The 18983-nt window shown below is 42.5% G+C and overlaps 1 protein-coding gene across 3 annotated transcripts in view; it reads left to right on the top strand.

The window, feature by feature from the left end:
• Positions 1 to 18983, top strand: part of alcama (activated leukocyte cell adhesion molecule a) — an 86792-nt gene that overhangs the window by 20447 nt on the left and 47362 nt on the right. The window lies entirely within an intron of this gene.

Raw genomic sequence — 18983 nt, 5'->3', positions numbered from 1 at the left:
CCGCTGTAATGTCACGTCTGCATAACTCAGAGCAGGGAGGGGTTATTATCATGAGCGTCCATCTGCAAGGTCCAACAGCGACACATCCTTTGGATGTCAACTAGCATCATAATTAGTACGTATCAGAATGAGTAATGATTGGCTTGACCTGAGGAATTTTGATGTTTGATTTATTTTTGGACTACTCTGTCAGGCATAATCCTCCTCTTTCTAGATGATTATCCTAAACCTCACACCCCATCATTTCATACTAGGGCCGTCACTTTAACGCATTAATTAGATTAATTAATTACATCGCAAATTAATATGTTATAGAAATTAACGCAAGATTAATTATAGCACATTTGAGTGGCAATTCAATGCGAATTTTACCCAAACACGAGCATTTTAAACGTGCGTCGCTACTCAAAGTGCCTGTTTGAGACTCCGCCTTATGATGCCCTGACTCAGGTTTTATTCGATCACCAATAAAAATGTGGATTTCTTTTCTTCTTAGTGTATCCATTTGATTAGTCACGCACTACAATTTTATAACATGCTAGAATTCAAATTCTTTGTTTGGGGATCTGAAGCAGATATGAGATTAAAATGGGATTAATTAGATTAATTAATTACAAATCCTGTAATTAATCAGATTCATTTTTTTAATCGCCTGACAGCACTATTTCATACGTTTGATATTTGAGTTTGTGGTTAATGGCGCCAGTACTTTCCGATTAGAAACACAACAGCCAGTGAGAAATCAGCTGACCATGTCACCAATGGGCAGTAAACAATGCAGCCTTGAATGGTAGTTTTCTAATCTCACTTTCAGTTCTCACTGATGGCCTTCTGCTTTTTCAGTGTCACTGCTAAGCGTCACTACACAGCTTGCTGCCCAGCCTCCGTCTCCATTTTTTCTTACATCCGTTGAGAGATGACATGAGAGCGATAACAGGAGTTCACAGCCGTAGTTCGTGATGGGCTTTTATTTTCAGCTAATGTGCGCATGTGGAGGATAAAAGGGTGGAACATATTTGAAGGTTCTGCTTAAGTGTGTTTATTTAACCTGATTTTAAATGTCAATCAAAATGTTAAAACTCCTGTGGTCAGATCCGAACATAAGGCAGCTGATGGAAGCAGCTAGAAGGTTCCTACAGGCCTGTTTACCACTGATAAGAAAGCAGAGCTGGATTTCTGTTTCAAGGGCTACATTTGGCAGGATCTCTGACTTTCTCCACCTAAGAGAGCAAGACAAAGAACACATACAGTCATTGGGTTTGTTGATTCTGACACCGGTGTTACAGCGGCCACCCAAGAATAAGATGAGGCTGTGAGAGAAAAGGCATCGCTTTCGTCAATTATAAGGTAACCCACAGAGTTCAAAGATGCCGTACTTTCCAGGCATTCCTGTGAATTGACTCATCTCCAGCTCACGCCCCCCCCCCCCCCCCCCCCCCTAAAGAAATACATACTCACTACCTCTTTTTGGCTCACACTTGGCCTTTCTGTGTCTGTGGCCCTCTGTGTCTATTCTCGTCTGTTAGTACACTCCCCTTTGATTCTAGTGCAGCTTCTGTTTAATATTCACATCCCTGCTCTTTCACCGTCCCTGCAGCAGGATCAGGAAAAACCATCGTCAGAGTGGGGTTGAGTTCTGATCACTTCCCTGGAAGAAGTCTTCCCAAGATCAAAACCAACGGCCAGATCTACATTCAGGCCTTCGAACAAAATTAAAATGATAACTTGACAGGGTCTTTGTTTCTGTTCAACTTTTCTGTGCTCTGCCCTTATAAATGATATTGTATATTAATTACTAATCTTAAAATGCGACTGTAACGTGTTTATTCAGAGAAGGGCAGTGCACAGTAGAACATGAACCTTGTCTGTAACAATGAGAACCAGGCCATAGCAGAATTGCAGAGTTCCATCTGTAGTCTCTGGGTAGGTGGATGGAAACGATAAATTAATGACAGAATTCAATGTAAATACAGCACAAAGCACCAGGTCATAAACTTTTACAAACATCTCACGTCCCATCTCACTGAACAACACTGCATGAATATGTGCAACACTGCAGCAACAACAACGGCCGTTTCTAGTCCTAAGACCCCCATGAGCGCACGCACGCGCACACACACACACACACACACACACACACTCAATTTCACACATGTGCGCAGGGGTTTGTTTTAACAGTAACCAACTTTTAATCAAAAATAATAGATATGATAAATAGGCTATGGGTTTTACACTCTGTCAAAATAAAGAATTACAAGAAAAAAAGGGCTTTCTGGGCACCAACAGCAGCATCACTAATTTATTCTTCTAAAACTTAGACAAAATGTATGCTCTGGATCAGTTTACCTGCCAAAATGTGTGATCACATCAGCGGCCCAGATGGTGTGATCACAAGTGAAAATTTCTCTTTGTTCTTCCATCACTCAGTGTGTCCATCTTCTTCAGAACTGCTGGATTAAATGCAGACTGAAGGGGATGGTGACAAAACTGGCAAAGTTGGAATGGAGAAAAATGAAACAGAACAACTGTGTGATTTGCAAATAATTTAAAGATGCAGCATAAATAACTTGAGACTCTCCAGCGTTGTTCTCCCTCTCTACCTTTCTTCCTGGTGTGAACTGTGACCTGCATCTTTGAAGAGAGATGTGTTGACTCAGTCAAGAGGAACGTTGCATTGAATTCCATCCATCCATCCATCCATTTTACACCACTTATCCTGTTAAGTGTCGCGGGGGGGTGGAGCCTATCCCAGCAGCCTTTGGGCAAGAGGCAGGTTTCACCCTGGACGGGTTACCAGTCCATGGCAGGGCCAACATAGAGACAGACAACCATTGGCTCTCCCAGCCACGCCTACGGTCAATTTAGAGTATCAATCAGCCTCGTCCCCTCTTGATGTCTTTGGACTGTGGGAAGAAGCTGGAGTACCCGAGAGAACCCAGCAGGAACAGGGAGAACATGGAGACTCACACAGACAGACCATGTGCTCCAGCCAAGGCTTGAACCCAGAACCTTCTTGCTGGGAGGCAACAGTGCTGACCACTGCTCCACCGTGCTGCCACACTGAATCCACTTAGTGAAAAATCACTTGATAGATGGATTAGATTAATAGTTAAGTAGCCCAGGAAATTAAGGAATTTATTCACCCACCGCTCATTTGAATACATTTTTGTTGTGAAGGCAAACACAATTATCTCTTCAAGGAATTATGACGAGCACTTTCTGCATGCAACTCTTTGCACTGAATGTGTTGTATTGAGGAGAACAGTGTGTTCTTTTCCCATAGCTGAAGATTCCAAATATATTTTGTGGTCAAGTTATAACTTGCAGTGTTCTGATCATGCAAAGAAAACAGTGCTCGAGGGTGAAATTCCTACTAGTCTTTGTAAGACCTGGCTGCCCATGTAGGGAAGTACGGGAGGAGACCCCACCTGCAGCGGCTCTACTCATATCCACCCAACAGTTGCAGTGATTCTGCTGAAAGGGGAAGCATTTTGAAATGTGAGAATTTTGAATTAGGGCCTGGTCCGAGCACAGTTTCTTCTTAAGTTACACATCTTCACAAGTCCAAGTCAATCAAGAACTATGTAACGCAGAATGAGAGCTGTGATCACAAAACTAGGCAAGCCTCGTGAAAGCAGGCCAGTTGGACTGTGTTGATTAATAATGTACCGCAGTGAAATGCAGCAATGCTGTGTCTATGCAGTCTGAATTGGATCCATTGATCAATGAGAGTAAGACATTAAATAAAAAAGGGAAACTGTGGACAGTTCACCTGAGGTCCACTGTATATGAATGTATTCTGATGCCTTTAAACATTCACGTCAGTGGTGTGACAGGAGTTAGGATCTGTATCGCTGAAGCACAGCAGGGGGAGGACACACCACTGATAACTACAACAACATGATGTAGTCAAGTACAAGTGACTCGGCCCAATGGGTATTTTGTTGGGGCACAAGTGTGGTGAAATGATGAGAATAATGCTCAGCTGGCCAGTCACCCTGGACAGGTTACAAGTCCATTGTGGATAAGTCAGATTTATTATTAATGATTTCTGGTAAGACGGTAACAACAGTGCTTGACATTTAATCTTTTATCCAGGTGATTGCTTGCACCTGATCGATCTTTCGTTCAGGGGTCGACCATCAACAGTTCACCCTGAGCAGTCCGGGCAGCTTGCAAGTTAGCTTAACTGTCCCTGACAGCATCTCACGTCAAATCACTACCAAGACCTTTGAGTCATCAGTGAACCTTGACACTATTCACCAATGTAAAGACCGAAACACAACCATTTCTCTCCGGTGCAACATCCCTCTGGTTTCATCCTTGACCAGCAGAGACTGCTAGCATGCCATATCGGCTTTTAGCTTGTGTTCAGCGGACGGTCGGCACTCAGGATCCCTGTCAACAACAGTCTCGCACAGGACTGTCAAGGTTGGACACACGTTTCCAAATCATTCTGAAATCTACCGTGAGCTCAGATGTCGTGGTAGCACATCAGCATCCGGCTCACTGGCATGGGCTTCAGCTCCGGAGTGTGAATTGCTGCTTCACTCAAGCACACACATTGAAATATGGAGAACCGCTCACTTACTCACCCACTCACTCACCCACCCACCCACTCACTCATGGAGTCAGTCGGTCAGCCCCTGGCACGTTTGTTGAGCTGCTCCCTGCTGGTCTGGCTGAAAACAATCTCTTCAACTGACCATTCTGATAAAAGAATAAAGGAACTGATATAGATTGTGCCTCAAAAGCCGATCACTTGTCCAACTGCAGAGTGAGACTGACTGTGGGTGATGAGACCGGCAGAGTGGCTACCTCGGTCTGACCCCAACCCAGAGCTTCACTGTTCGCCGCAGGAACTTTGGTTTTATGAAATTTTGTAGGTAATTTTTTTGTGGAATTGTTACCTAACAATTATAGAACTAATTATGGACCAACAGAGGGGATCAAAATAATTGTAGATTGATCCTCCTCTACAATTATTACAAATTAGTCGAGTTTCCCTGGTAATGCAAGTCTTGTGTGACTGGGGTGGATAACAAGAAGAAATAATACGAGAAAAAGAAGGCTATGTAATGACTGAAGAAGTAATTATGAGTAAGTATTTTCCCTGAAGTGATCATGACCTGAAGTTTACCAGGACTTTTGTTACGCTGTTGATAAGCCAATACGCAGGATACTCAGTGTGCTGCAGACGTTTATCTCACCAGCATTATCAGCTGCTGTACATACACTGTCCTGATCATTTTAACAGCTGGATTTTGGATACACACGGATTAAATTTAATCTTGTTTAATGTGTAATAGAAAAAGAAAAAAAAAAGCCCACACTGGACTGCTGGTGAATTGTCTCATCACAAATTCAAATCTGCCTGAAACTAACTGTCATTAGCAGCCAACTCCAAGTCCTCAAATCACCTTCTGCCTGTCAGGTTGTTCTAAAAGAAATTATTAATTTCCTCTTAATCTGTTTTTGGCGTTGTATAAATTGTTGCTATCACCCTGAGAGAACACATCCTCTTGCAGAACAGATTGCTGTCAGTGCAGGGCTTGATATCCCATTGGTGTTTCATTTTCAACTGGCTAACAAACCTGAAAAACCCACACCGCAGCATTCCCGGCATGTAATTCCAGTCACCTGTGTGTCACATCTTTCACTTCATGTGACAAAAAGCTTGTTTCTACCCTGAAGCTGAAAGTTTGGCCCATGTCCTTCTTCAAGCTCGTGGGCGTCGTCTTTGCATGACCTTGTGGTGAAGTCCAAACTTGCCAGCCTGCTGCAAGCTGGTGGAGGCCAAAGATTAAGAGCAGGAAAACCCTGCAGATCAACAGCATACAAACTCTCAAATGTCCAGTTGTGTGCTTAATACTCCACATCATTTCTCCCAGATTGAAGGATTTGTGTGGGTGGTGGAGGATACATTTTCGATTATAACCAGATAAAGGAACACTTAGTAAAAACATGAATTATTTTAAAGCCGTCTGTTTTTCCAGTCGGGTTGAGAAGAGGAGAGAGTCCAGTATTTGTCTTTGTATTATAAGAAAAGTTGAAGCAGGTGGTGACTAATTTCAAGATAAAATAAAGATAAAATAATCAATGTTTGTGACGCAAATGTGAGCTCAACTCTCTATGGTGGTCTGCTGTCTTTTCTCGGTCTGGATTTTTATTCTCCACCTTTAGGATTGTTCTCATTGATTTTGACTGAAACATTATTTATATTTTTTATATATATCAATTGATTAATGGTAGAATTCGTCACTGTGACATTCGCATTAATGTTTGCCTCTGTTTTAAAAACCCACTCACAAACAGAATAGATGGATGGAGGGAAGGATAGATTCAGTCGACCAATGACTCACATACGTCTGGATGTAAACAACAGTCAGCTAACAGAGTAACACACCACCAGCCATCATACGGTTAACAAGACTGAGAGCTCCATCCTGGGAACCTAACATTTAGTAGAACCAGGTGGACCCTGTGCCACGTTGCTACAACAATATCAGGTTTTAATATTTCTGGGATCAATCGATGACGACCCTGATTTATTTCTGTAACCCCATTCCACTGAGGGAGGCAGGGGGATGGCGGCGTGGGAAGCTCATGAATACGGACAAAACAGACTTGGACTGAAATATTTTGATGTTTCATATGCTCCATCAAGTTAGATAGCATTTTCTCCAGTTTATACATGGCTTGAATTGTGTTTCACCAGTAATTCATCAAAACTATTGTCTTGTTATTCTGTAAAATGAGTGATTAAGCAGACTTAAAACTTTTTCAGGGCACCAAGTGAATAAGTGCATTCCCATTAGGTGCTGAGCCCACTTTGCTACTACCAACAATGTTGTGTTTTTCTGCTCGCACTTAAATTTGAAATACTCATTACTGACAAACACACTCCTAAATTGAACATATCAAGTTTTAGCCCCAAATGTGAGTGCAACACACAGCCTGTTGTTGTTTTGGTGGCTCTGATGCTCCTAACATTGTGTTCTCTTGATGGTACACGAATGGAAAAACGTCTGAAATCCAACATGTGGTATCCCCTTAGGGCGGCACGGTGGTGCAGTGGTCAGCACTGTTGCCTCACAGCAAGAAGGTTCAGGGTTCAAACCCCAACTTGGGCACGGGGTCTTTCTGTGTGAGTCTCCATGTTCTCCCTGTTCCTGCTGGGTTCTCTCTGGTACTCCAGCTTCCTCCCACAGTCCAAAGACATCAAGAGGGACCAGGTTAATCCAGACTCTAAATTGACCGTAGGTGTGGCTGGGAGAGCCAATGGTTGTCTGTCTATATGTGTTGGCCCTGCCATGGTCGGGTGACCCGTCCAGGGTGAACCCAGCCTCTCGCCCGAAAGCCGCTGGGATAGGCCACCCCCCCCCCCCCCCGCGACCCTTAACAGGATAAGAGGTAGAAAATGGATGGAATCTCCTCAATAACATGGGAACCATCAATAACCATGCTGGGGAGAAAACAAACGCAGGAGGATAGCAGAAGTTTATTGAAACACAGTTTCATGGCTTTCTTTTTCCCTTCTCAAATGTCAAGCTCACATAAGCATTTGACTTTTTTTTTTCTTTTTTGGGGGGGGGAGGGAGAAAAGCTCTTCCACAGTGTTGAATAGATAGAATCCAAATCCTTTTGATATCTACATAGTTCCCAGATAAGGCAAAGATAGGCCTCTCTCCACGGCCCCCTGGGATTCCTGCAGTGGATTTAACATTTCCAGATAAATATCCACAGACCTCGTCATGCTAAAGCACCCATTCACAGCTCTGTTTCCACTCTCTCACCTCCATATCAACCACACACTAGAGCATCTTAGCATTTAGCTGCTGCAACATCATTTTTGTTAATATCCACCGTGATTGGAGTGGGGAGCTGCCACAAGTTGACGTTGTGTGATTCTGGTAATGGCCCTTTGCTGAGTAGCTAATTGTGCAATTGACTTTCCTCGATGGCCCACTAGATGTCTTGTGCATACAAACTTACAGACAGAACAAGCAGGCATCTGTTGAAGGTCAGCGATTCCTCCTGTCTCCTAATTGGTGGACTCGTCTCTCTGTCTGTGTCCTGAGCTCAGACAACACTTGCAGTGCCCATTGTTTTTAGCAAATGAGTTGGTTAGTGTGTAATGAAAAGCACTCGGTTATTCTTTGTAACAGGAGGGTCTTATGCTTGTGTCCTTCTCTGCTGATGAGCGAAATGTTGTTCTCCAGACATGTCGGAGCCTGTGCAGCCTGCTGAAGCGGTAGAGGGGTTTTTTCCGTTATAGAATGCATTAGACACAATTCTCAAGGGTTTTCCTCATTCCGTCTGCACCTCCTGCAAGAGTGCAGTGACTATAGGGCAGACCGAGGCCAAACTGATCAGGAAGTTTATATGAAGTGTGTTTACCTTTGGGAGTAGACCAGCATTAATATATTGTCCCTTGAGATGCACAGAGGGAACAGTAGCAGATATAACTCTCCACACAGCATAAAAATGAGGTGCAGCTTTTTGTTCTTTCAGATAAACAGGAAGGTTTCCCTCCAAGGGTGTTGGTTTAGAGTGAGCTGTTCCAAATCTATGGCCACTGGCGTGCACATTCTTCTATGATGTAAGAACAGTGAACAATTGTAGCACCTACAGAAGCATGTACACATAGTTTCCATCCATCTACTTTCTATAATGCTTATCCATTCAGGGTTGGGCTTCACCCTGGACGGGTCGCCAGTCCGTCACAGGGCCATCAAGAGCAATGAGAGGTTCAGTATCTTGCTCAAGGACACTTGGACATGGGAGCGGGGATGGAATCAGCGACCCTTCACTCTACCACTTGAGCCATGCCGCCCCACCCTATACATAGTTTGTCACAGAAAAATACCATCAGTATTGAACAGTGGCTGAACGAGTTTATTGTTCTTCAGGGACAGGTGGAACTTTCTCTCCTGTCGGGAAAAAAGCTTTTTTTCCTCACTCAAGGATAGAAGTCACTGTCAGTGGCTGAAATACAATAAAATGAGTTTGAAAGACGTCTGAAACTGGAAAAAAAACAAAAAAAACTCAACGCAAAAAAAACAATTAAAAGTGCAATCTTGCACAAGCAGCACCCCTTAATTAGAAAATGTAGCTTGAAGTGCATTTGAAGCTGCTGATTCATTTCACTGCCATTTTTCCAGGGACTTCCATTAGTACATTCTCTCAGCAATTTGATACAATTCAGTGAGAGGGTGTCTTATAATAATAATGGCGTCTTCTTGTAGTTTTCACATTATATGAATTAATGGCCCCAAAACATCTTTTTCCAATTCTTTATTACGCAAAGAATGAACTATTCACAGGCTGGAATGCATTCACTGAACTGAAATGTACGGTCCATACATGTGTAAGCACAGTACAGTGCAATAAAGAAGGCACCATTCATGCTGCTGTCAACATCTGCTTGGTTGTTGCCTGCGTGACTTACAGCTCTGGTCGGCAGAACATTCAACACCGACTCCCACTCCTCCAAAATGAGCCACGTGTGAGTCAGTAGCTCTGGATGTCCAGGCGGCTTCACCTCCCTGTTCTCCTCAGGGAGTCCACATTATCCAGTCATGCACACATGCTGCCAAGCTATTTTAACTTGGCTCCTACTCATGCCAAAAACTCTAATTATGGTAAACAAATGTATGTAAACCACGTCAAGAAACTACCAACATAGCAAGTTTATCAGATAACCGCCAGTGCCATGAGTGGTTGATCCCACTGGTCATCGCTGGTCTCCTATTGTTGTCAAAGGTCCAGTCAAACATGGAAGATCCATCCGTATATAGCAGCTGTGTTGGAATGTGAAGCTTGTGTGGAATGCAGTAAAATAAATCAGGGTAAAACAAAAATAAAACAGTGGTCGGACTTTGTACGAGTTCAAATAAATGGAAGAATAAAGTTATAGCCTTTATCTCCTCGGTATGCAGCAAAGAACATTTGGAATGTCTCCAATTGATGAATAATGACCCTGGCTTAAATGTCTACTTATAAACGCGTGAAATATTCTTTTGTATGATGTTTTTTCCCTCCAAATCTGAACCTGAATTAGACAAGCATTGATACAAGCGCTCAAGCTCGGATATCCTTGCCCTGCTCGTCTGAGGGAACCTTTTTAAGAAAGAAAGAGCGAAAGGAGAAAACCTTTGTCTGATGATTTAAACTACGGCGACTCGCTGCCAGGAGCGCTGGCATGAACTCTAATTGTGGTCCTTTACCTGTGGCTGCTTCTCTTTGGCTTCTCTTGTTGTGTGCTTTTTCTAAATTTTGAATAAATATATATTTTTCATTCCTTTTGAGTTAAGGATAACTGCTGCAATTTTTACATGGCGTAGTATTTGACAGCATTTCAATAGCTGAAAGACTTTTTAATGTGTGTGTGTGTTTGTGTGTGTTAAGGAGGTTTAATGTGAGCTCCACAAAACCTTGAGTCAGTTTCATATTCCTCGCTGTTGTTTATTGCAATGTTAGCCCCCCACCCTGAAATCATATCCCAAATCCCCTCCAGTCCTTGAGCTCTTAAATCTTCTGGCCTTTTTCATATCGTAGTTCCGGTGGTCTTTTGCTGTGTGTCAGTCGTGCATGTTCATAATGTTCAAATTATTGTGCAGCCCTCCATCTTTTATCTGCTCACACTTCTTCCTCTAAAGAACTTCTATGAATTATCGCCAAGTGTGAAAGGGGCCTACATAATCCACTGGAGTGGTGGATATGAGTGTGTATTCAGTCCCAGGTAGCTTGGTAATGACAAAAGCAGCTGTTAGAGGTTTCCAAAGCGATCCTTTACTCCTTCTCTTCCTCCTGCTCCCCCCTACAGAGCAACTTCAGAGGCTGTGTGAAAAGTTTGTTTGACCTCCGTGACCTTTCCAGAGCTGTTTTTCTCAGAGCCACCTGTTCAACATTTTATCTGCCAGCAGACTTGATTCCATGCACATAATCTATATTTGCATAGCCAGTGTTCCTTTAGTGAACTACAGATTTCCAGTGCATGTGGAATGGTGAAGAGATGTTTTCTCGAATAATTAACATCACTGCTCTCCTGAGGCTCCACAGACGGTCTAACAGAAATTACTCGGTGGTCAAGTCACAGTCATTTTTTTACTCTCTAAAGACAAAGTATGGAATTGAAGTAAAAAAAAAACAAAACACCAAAATCAAAGTGTGACGAGATTAAAGAAAAAAGCATACCTTTGTTTCCAAAAGAAAAAGGTTGAAAACGAAAACCAAAATTCATTTAGGATACAATCGTGTATCATACTATATGTAATTTTTACAGCAAAATGGTAAAACATGCAGCAGACATGTCTTCTACAAAGAGAACATTCTTTGAAGAGTTAAAGTGCCTGAGCCATTTTCTGGAAGCAAGCGATAAAGGAAGGCAGATAAGATCCAATATGAAGACATCGACAATAAACTTTTTTTTTTTTTTAAATGCAGGCAGTGTGAGAAAATATGAACTTTGGTGTTGTTTTGTTTAATCATTTATTTTTTTCAGTCCACCTGGTAAAATATATCCAAGGAGATTTCAAAATGTTGTCCAACGTTCTCCTCCTATCCCCTGGTTTCATGTGGGATTTACTTTAGGAACAACCCTGCTTTTTTGGGGGGGTTTCTGGAATCGCAGTGGCAGATTTTTTTAGGCATGATAGAAATCTGGTCTAACACTGAAGTTGCCACAACGGAGCGATGACAACCCACAAAAAAAAAACAGTGGCTTTCCGACATGTTGTTGTCGCGTCGGTTACAAGCAGCAGACTGCTGATTTACTTCCCCAGGGTTTTTTGGTGCCTCACCACTCAGGTCCAAACACCAGTGCGTGTCTGCTACTCAACATCTAGTCACAGGTACATGTGAGTTTTCCTATAGAGCTTGCAGAGTAAATCTGGTGCACATCATATATAATAAAGGGGGCTCACACTCGTTGTGCCCTCATTTGTTGTTTCTCCCACATTTGCCTTGGGATACCAGCCGTCAGATCATCAAAGGGAAAGAAAATATATCATTTATTAGGAATGTCATGATTTTAATGGATTGATGGATGGAGGATTGTGATTCCTCAAGTATTTTTGTCCCTTCACTCCCACCCACGTACCTGCATGCCAGGGAAGAGACTGAGTGGCTGCCACTTGATGAGCTGCAGATTTATTTAGGGGATGATGGAGCAATGGAGTAGAAGTGTTGCCCTTAAATGAAGGAAGACTCCAGAAAACTGCTTGTAGACGGCTTGTAGAAACCCCCCGTAACTTGTTTCAGTCATTGTGAGACGAGTGGGTGCAGAGCCGTCTGCATCTTCTCACTTGAATGTACGCTAAGGCCCAGTGTTTTTCTGCTCATGACGGCAGAGTTGACACGCTGCTTCCTGCTTACTGTGTACCAACGGTCACGAGATCTGTGTTTTTAGGTGTGTTACCATAGACAGAAGTAGAATGTGGTGGACAAAAATCCTGGTAGTCGCAACATCTGTTTATACCAAACCTAATGAGTGTGGTCGAAACTTTTGATGTCGACTATATTCTCATAGACAAACTGAGAGTTTTCAGTTGCCAGACAAAAGCTGACAGTCTTTTGATCTATTCAAGCCAGTATTTGACAGTCAGTTCTGAATGGAAGGAAAAAAATAGATAAAAAAAAGAATTAAAAATTGAATGGAATTGTTCGTCTCCTATTATTATTTTTGTCAAGTTCCTACCTGCACATTTTCCAGCCAGTCCTGACATTTATTGTACAGCAGTGCCTCACGCTGCTACCGTGGGCACGTGGGCTACATCTAAATAGTGCAAGGACTTTTTCCTTTAGATAAGGAGACCTCCCATGTCCCTTTTTCAATACACATTCCAGAAAAAAAATGCATGACTGAAGGGTGAATGTGTGTATTTGCCCTTATATGTGTGTCAAGATAGTGTTATTTCAGCAGTTCCAAGGGGCTGCAGACTCAGCAGAGTGTGTCAGTGACGTGAATCAGGTTTACTTTTTGGTAGCAAATGGGAAAGCTAACACTTTGTCTTTGTCTGGCTGTCTAGCTGCTTAGAACCCTCATTGCAAAGAAAAGCTTTATTGTTTAGTGTAGAACTTATGATATTGATTAATGGGGAGTGAGGACAAGGCAGGCATTGAAATGTGTGTGTGTGTGTGTGTGTGTGTGTGTGTGTGTGTGTGTGTGTGTCTGTGTGTGTCCCCGCCCGCGCGAGCGCGTTTGTGTGTTTGTGTGTAAGAGAGTATGAAATGTCAATCTATTGGTCCTCAACTGTACATTTTTAAGCAGCCTGGCTGGGGATTAGGGTTGGATCAATGCACTTATACAGGCTTTAAAAGCTGGTTGGAAATGGACTGGGGAGATGAAAGAGGAGGGTGGACTGAAGCAGAGGGGAGGGAACGAGGCCGCCAGGTAATGATAGGGCCATGCTGTAACACCTGCAGTGGGGGGAGTCTTTCAGCATAGCTGCAGGGGTGAGCTGCTCTGAAACAATGAAATGCCCAGTCAGTCCAGATAAACTGCTTGCATTTGCAAAAGAAACTGTGAATGTCTGTAAATCCTCATACCACTGTGGGAAGATGTGTTGTTGTTTAGTAAAAAAAAAAAAAAAAAAAATCTTTTCAATGATTCCCCTCATTCTCTGTGCAGAGGAAGAAAAAGGATTTTGTCAATACGCTTGCCTTTTTTTTAATGAGCAAACTGTGGGAAAAAGGGTTTTGTGGTGGCTTTTACCCTCAAAACCTACGGCTCTATCAATGTTTTGCGTCCAGCCGGAGTATTTTTCCACTGATGAGCATCACAAAGCACCTGTCAACATGAGCTCAGTTTCCGCTGACGAGAGGAGCTTTACAGATGGATGGAATGATTCACAGGACATTAATGGACACTTGAAAAGGACACAGTGGTCACAAAGAGATGTCCCTTCATGTAGTAGTCTTACACTCAACGTGTTCAGTCGTCAGTTGTTATTTGAGGCATCTACTGTGGAAGTATTGATATTCTTGTTTCAGTTATCCATCACTGCTGCTTTGAGGGGTCTGAGGTTGAGTTTGCAAGCTGCGTGTAGCTTAAAAAAGGAATTTAAGAAGTGTAGAAGTGCTGTGGTATCACCAGTTAAAGGCCTGTGTCCACGCGTGTGTGTGTGTGTGTGTGTGTGTGTGTGTGTATGGGTGTTCTGGCGGTTTGGGCGACTGTTGCTGAGCTGCTGAACAACAACTGCCTATTAGTGTGATAATGATCCCTAATAATCAGGTTGCTGTGCTCAGCAATACGCCGCTAATGGTCAGTCACTGAAGCCAGCGATGGATGGATGGAGGGGTAGGGTACTCTGATGAAAGCCGGAGATTTTTCCCTTTTCCGGAGATGTACCAATATAGAATTCCCTCCCACCACCAACCCTCCAAGACTCTGTTAGCTTTGTTCATAATGCATCACACTACAAGACGGACAGGAAAGTGCACTTACCTTGCAGACCAGAGCAGTTTTGTCAACCCTAATGCATGTGAACAGAATGGACCAAATATGGACCACAACTCCCTCAACGGCTCAGCAGCACCAAAAATCATGTCATTGCTTTTTCATCTTGGATTCTGTGAAACTTTTTTTTTTATTAATTTAATGACTACACCATTGATTAAAATTAATGTTGGGATCATGAAGGACAATCCGTGAGAATGTTTCAAGGAGGCACATGACATAGGAGTTGATATACAAGTGTGCTTGAGCCAGACAGAACCAGCAGGGACACACTGAACTGACCAGCTCTCACTCGACCAGTTCAGACTTTCCCACCATAAACTGGCCTCGTCCCTCTTATAGCCAGCAGGCATGAGAACCCATGCTACTAATAGCATGTTTCAGTTCATGCTGCAAGTGGTAAAACTCAAACTGTCTGACCAGAAGCTGTTCTGTGGGTTTAAATACTGCAACTGCAAACCAAGTACAGAAGGTCTGAGTGAAACGTAAAAATTCTTCATTTTTCCATGTGGTGTGTCTTGGCATGTGGTGATGTCATGAAAAAGCATTAGTGGCCAGCTTTTAGGGGTCAGACGTGCCTAAACGAGCAGTCTACTTCCACGTGTCAAGCTTTTGCTGGAATGCAGCAAAGTCAGTGTTTGTTCGAAGAAGTTGATGTCAAACAAGTGAAGACAGATGGAAGAGTATGAGGAGAGGACCAGTCTGGCCTCTGACCAGACCCAACAGAACCAAATCTACAGCCATGAAACAGAATTCGGTATCTGCCCCATCCTGGTCCTAAAACCTGACTTATTCCTTTGTTACAGCCGAAGTCTTCTGTCACACCGACACGTGCTGGTCCTCTCAACATGGTTCTGCTGCTCATCTCATGAATCCCAACCATCTCCAAACCATTGATATCCTTGTTACAAACCCTCTTCTCTGAGTGTCTCATTCAATATCAGGGATGAAAACACATTAAATTTGAAATGTCTTGACTGTAGCCACGGTGCATTCATGCACATAATTAACAAACCCAACACAGACAGCAGGTCACTTATTTTATTTGAGTGTGATCCTCGTTCCTGATCACTGAGTTTCTGTTAATGTCAGTTAGCAGTCTCATGCAGTGCAGATGATTGTTAGCTGCGCTGATTAGTGTTAGCATACACTCAGAACAGCACAGTGTTGCGTTCTCCAGCGTATGTAGACAGGAGTGCCTGTTTGTGACAAGTTTCAGGATTTTGGGTGTACAGCTCTTTTTCTGCTCAGCAGGTAAAGACCACAAAATGTTATTAATTTATGATTTTGATTAAAATAGAAAATTAAACAGCAGCAGGTAAGATTCCTGTTCCAGGTGATGTCATTCATGTGAGCATCAAAATGAGCTTTAACTGGGGAACAATGATTCAGCAAACCCATGGTTCAGTTGGACTGCAGATCCAAACAAGCCGAATATAAATACTGGCTCTTTGTTAATGTACGTAATGCGGTTGGCATTTACAGATTGAACCAATAGTTGTGTGTTGAATATTTCATGTTTTCCAAGTTGTGTTTTGCATCCAAAGTAGAAATGGTAAAATATAAAATGTACAAGAAAATTACTGTTTGTTATTTGCGTGTGAAGCTGTTGTTGATTCATGAATACTCAGGTTTGAAAAAGATAGGGCATAAACAAGGCATATGGAAATGAGTCGTTCCTGTGAATGGTCTGCCAAAATACTGAGGAGACTAACAGGCTGCACGTTAATGCGGCCATTCACTGAAGGCCCGATATTGCGGGCAAATTATATCTCAAGCAATTTTGCGTGACAATGTTTGTGGTGAAGGTATTTGGTTACACACTGCACCAGCGATGTGCAAAAACACAGTTAATAGGAATATGTTCAACACGGATGATCAGAGGAAGCAACACATTTTCCGGTTCAAATGGGCCTTTTGTGTGGTGCAAGGCGTTTCAACAGATGAGGCTCGGTAACGTGAGACTGTGACATATATTGATCACTTCAGATTGATACAGATGGTCCCACTGGCTGATATTGACAAATGCACTGATGTACTACTTATGGCGTCTTGATTACCATTTATGCTGGTGACAAATTATCTGTTAAGTGCCAGAAACCTTGTCCATTCCTAACAGCTTGACTCAGGGCCAGCGGGAGGGTCTTGTTACGGCGGGCTGAGTTTCCCTGCAGATGCTCGACAACGGCCCTCTGGAAGCACTGACACTGTATCCACCATTCCCCTCTGAGGCTGACACCAGATCCCTCAAATTTTAACCTGGAATCCCTTAGAGGGAAGCCCGCCAGCATCTCAGGGGATAAGACAGACAATCCAGAGTGAAAAATGGGATTACTGGTTTATGCAATAGATTATATCCGTCATAGCTTTTACATTCAGATTTATTTTGCAGTGATGACAGCGCAGATTGAAGACGTTGTCATCCAGGCCTCTCCTGAAGGATGTATCATCAATACGCCACATGGGGTGTTTCAGGATTTCAACAGTCAAAAACAGTAGTGGAGCGCCAGAAGGATCATTTATTTCAGGGAGGAGACAGCAGAGTCCATTCAGAGTTCGACTTACATTTTGCAGAAGAACTCAAAATATGAACTGCAGGATTAAAATGTCTCTCCAGCTGACACAGAGCTAATATGCTCCGACTAATTACCATCTGCTCACTTAACACTTCCTCGCCCTGCCACATGGGCTCGTTTTCAATTACAACTCCTGAAATCAAATTACTGCTTTTATTGTTGCAGTCAGCACTGCCTGGCTGTGTCTCCACCAGGTGAGGGAGGGAAGTGCTCACTGGATATTGTCCCCACCGTGTTGATGACTGGCTTACACAGTACTTAACATTTACTCACTTGGCAGAACTTTATAGCCTTGTAGTCTCAGATATCTCTCAACTAGGGAGCTGTAAGCATTGCATGAGCTGAATTAGCTCCCACAACAATTTGCTACAGCTTTGGTTTTACTTGTGGAGAAGCTCCATCTACTGTAGGTGTGTATCAGCGAAGTCGTACCATGAATACAGCAACTTTTGTACAGTGTGGGGTCAGTTTTAGATAAACGTTCATGACATGACATGTTTTTTTTTTTTATTCCATACATGGGAGTTAGAACATGTCATGTAACGTCACATGTGATCAAGGTAACACTGATATGGCAGAGATACCAGCAGATTAGTGTCGGTGTGAGCAGAGTGACGACAGGGATGGAACCACCTGGGTACATACAGGACCCCTCGTGTGTGTGTGATCAAATGTTTTGAGATGTCTGCCAGTCATGCAGCTTGTGTCACCTTGACTCATATTTACACAGCAAACATGCCAGCTTGCATGTTCTCAGTGCATGGAAGTTCCTACCTTTCACAAATTCCACCTTCCCTTGAAACGTATGAAACTACGGCTAAACATATTATTTAGTTTTGTTTGAATCTCAATGGAACTCATGTGTCACTGCTCATGTTGTGCTGTACGTCAAATTTGTGCAACTCAGTATTTGTCAGGAAACCAAGAGCATTGATTCTCAAGTCTGAATAGTTAATCCACCACTTTTGACATCAGAAGCACCACCAGTTTAACTTCCTGTTATGAAGAGTGAATGTAAGTAAATATGACAATGACCTCAAGGTAGAATCTGTAGCACAGTTCGTTGGGGATTGCAGGCCCAACATTCATTCAAACTGGGTCCCTCCTTCCAGACACTACAGCACCATAAGTGTACACTCCTGCCCTGTGTATGCTTACCACCAGCTAGCACAAGCTAAAACACCAACAAGGACAAGCTTAACGCCCACTAGTAGAAGCTAAGCACCAACAAGGACAAGCTATATGCCAGATATGACAAGCTAATTGCCAGTTACCACAAGAAAACTGCCTGTGTTTGTCATCTAACTGTCCAGCAGAAAAGAGGCCAGCCTCTCCTTCGGTGCTTGAAAGCTGGTGACTTGTTCTGGACTGAGCTTTATCCACTTGCCGTTTCACTTCAGTAAGGCTGTATTTCCTTTTCCTTTTCCTCACTGCTCTGTGCACACAAGCCTTTCTCTCAGGAATGAATGTCATCTAGTCTCCCTGTCCAGTTCACCTCTGTTGGTAGGCACTAAACTGTTGGCTGCAAATTATATATTGACTTTATTAGTCTTTCTATTTTAGCACTGCGCTAAGACTAGCATTAGCACTGAGCTCTGTTGTGCAATAATTCATCCATACTGTCATCCATATATGTGTAATACAAAACTAGCTGTTGTGTATATACTTAGCATGTTTATTATTTTATACTCCATATATACATACATACATACATATATATGTATATACATACATACATACATACATACATACATATATATGTATATACATACATACATACATACATACATATATATGTATATACATACATACATACATACATACATATATATGTATATACATACATACATACATACATACATATGTATATACATACATACATACATATATATGTATATACATACATACATACATACATACATATATATGTATATACATACATACAT

This window comes from Aulostomus chinensis, chromosome 15 (assembly GCF_037954235.1).
Source record: "Aulostomus chinensis isolate RoL2024-O1b breed Wild chromosome 15, RoL_Achi_v1.0, whole genome shotgun sequence".
Classification (NCBI taxonomy): domain Eukaryota; kingdom Metazoa; phylum Chordata; class Actinopteri; order Syngnathiformes; family Aulostomidae; genus Aulostomus; species Aulostomus chinensis.
Note: the sequence above shows the minus strand (reverse complement) of the source record. Positions and strands in the feature narration are given on the sequence as shown.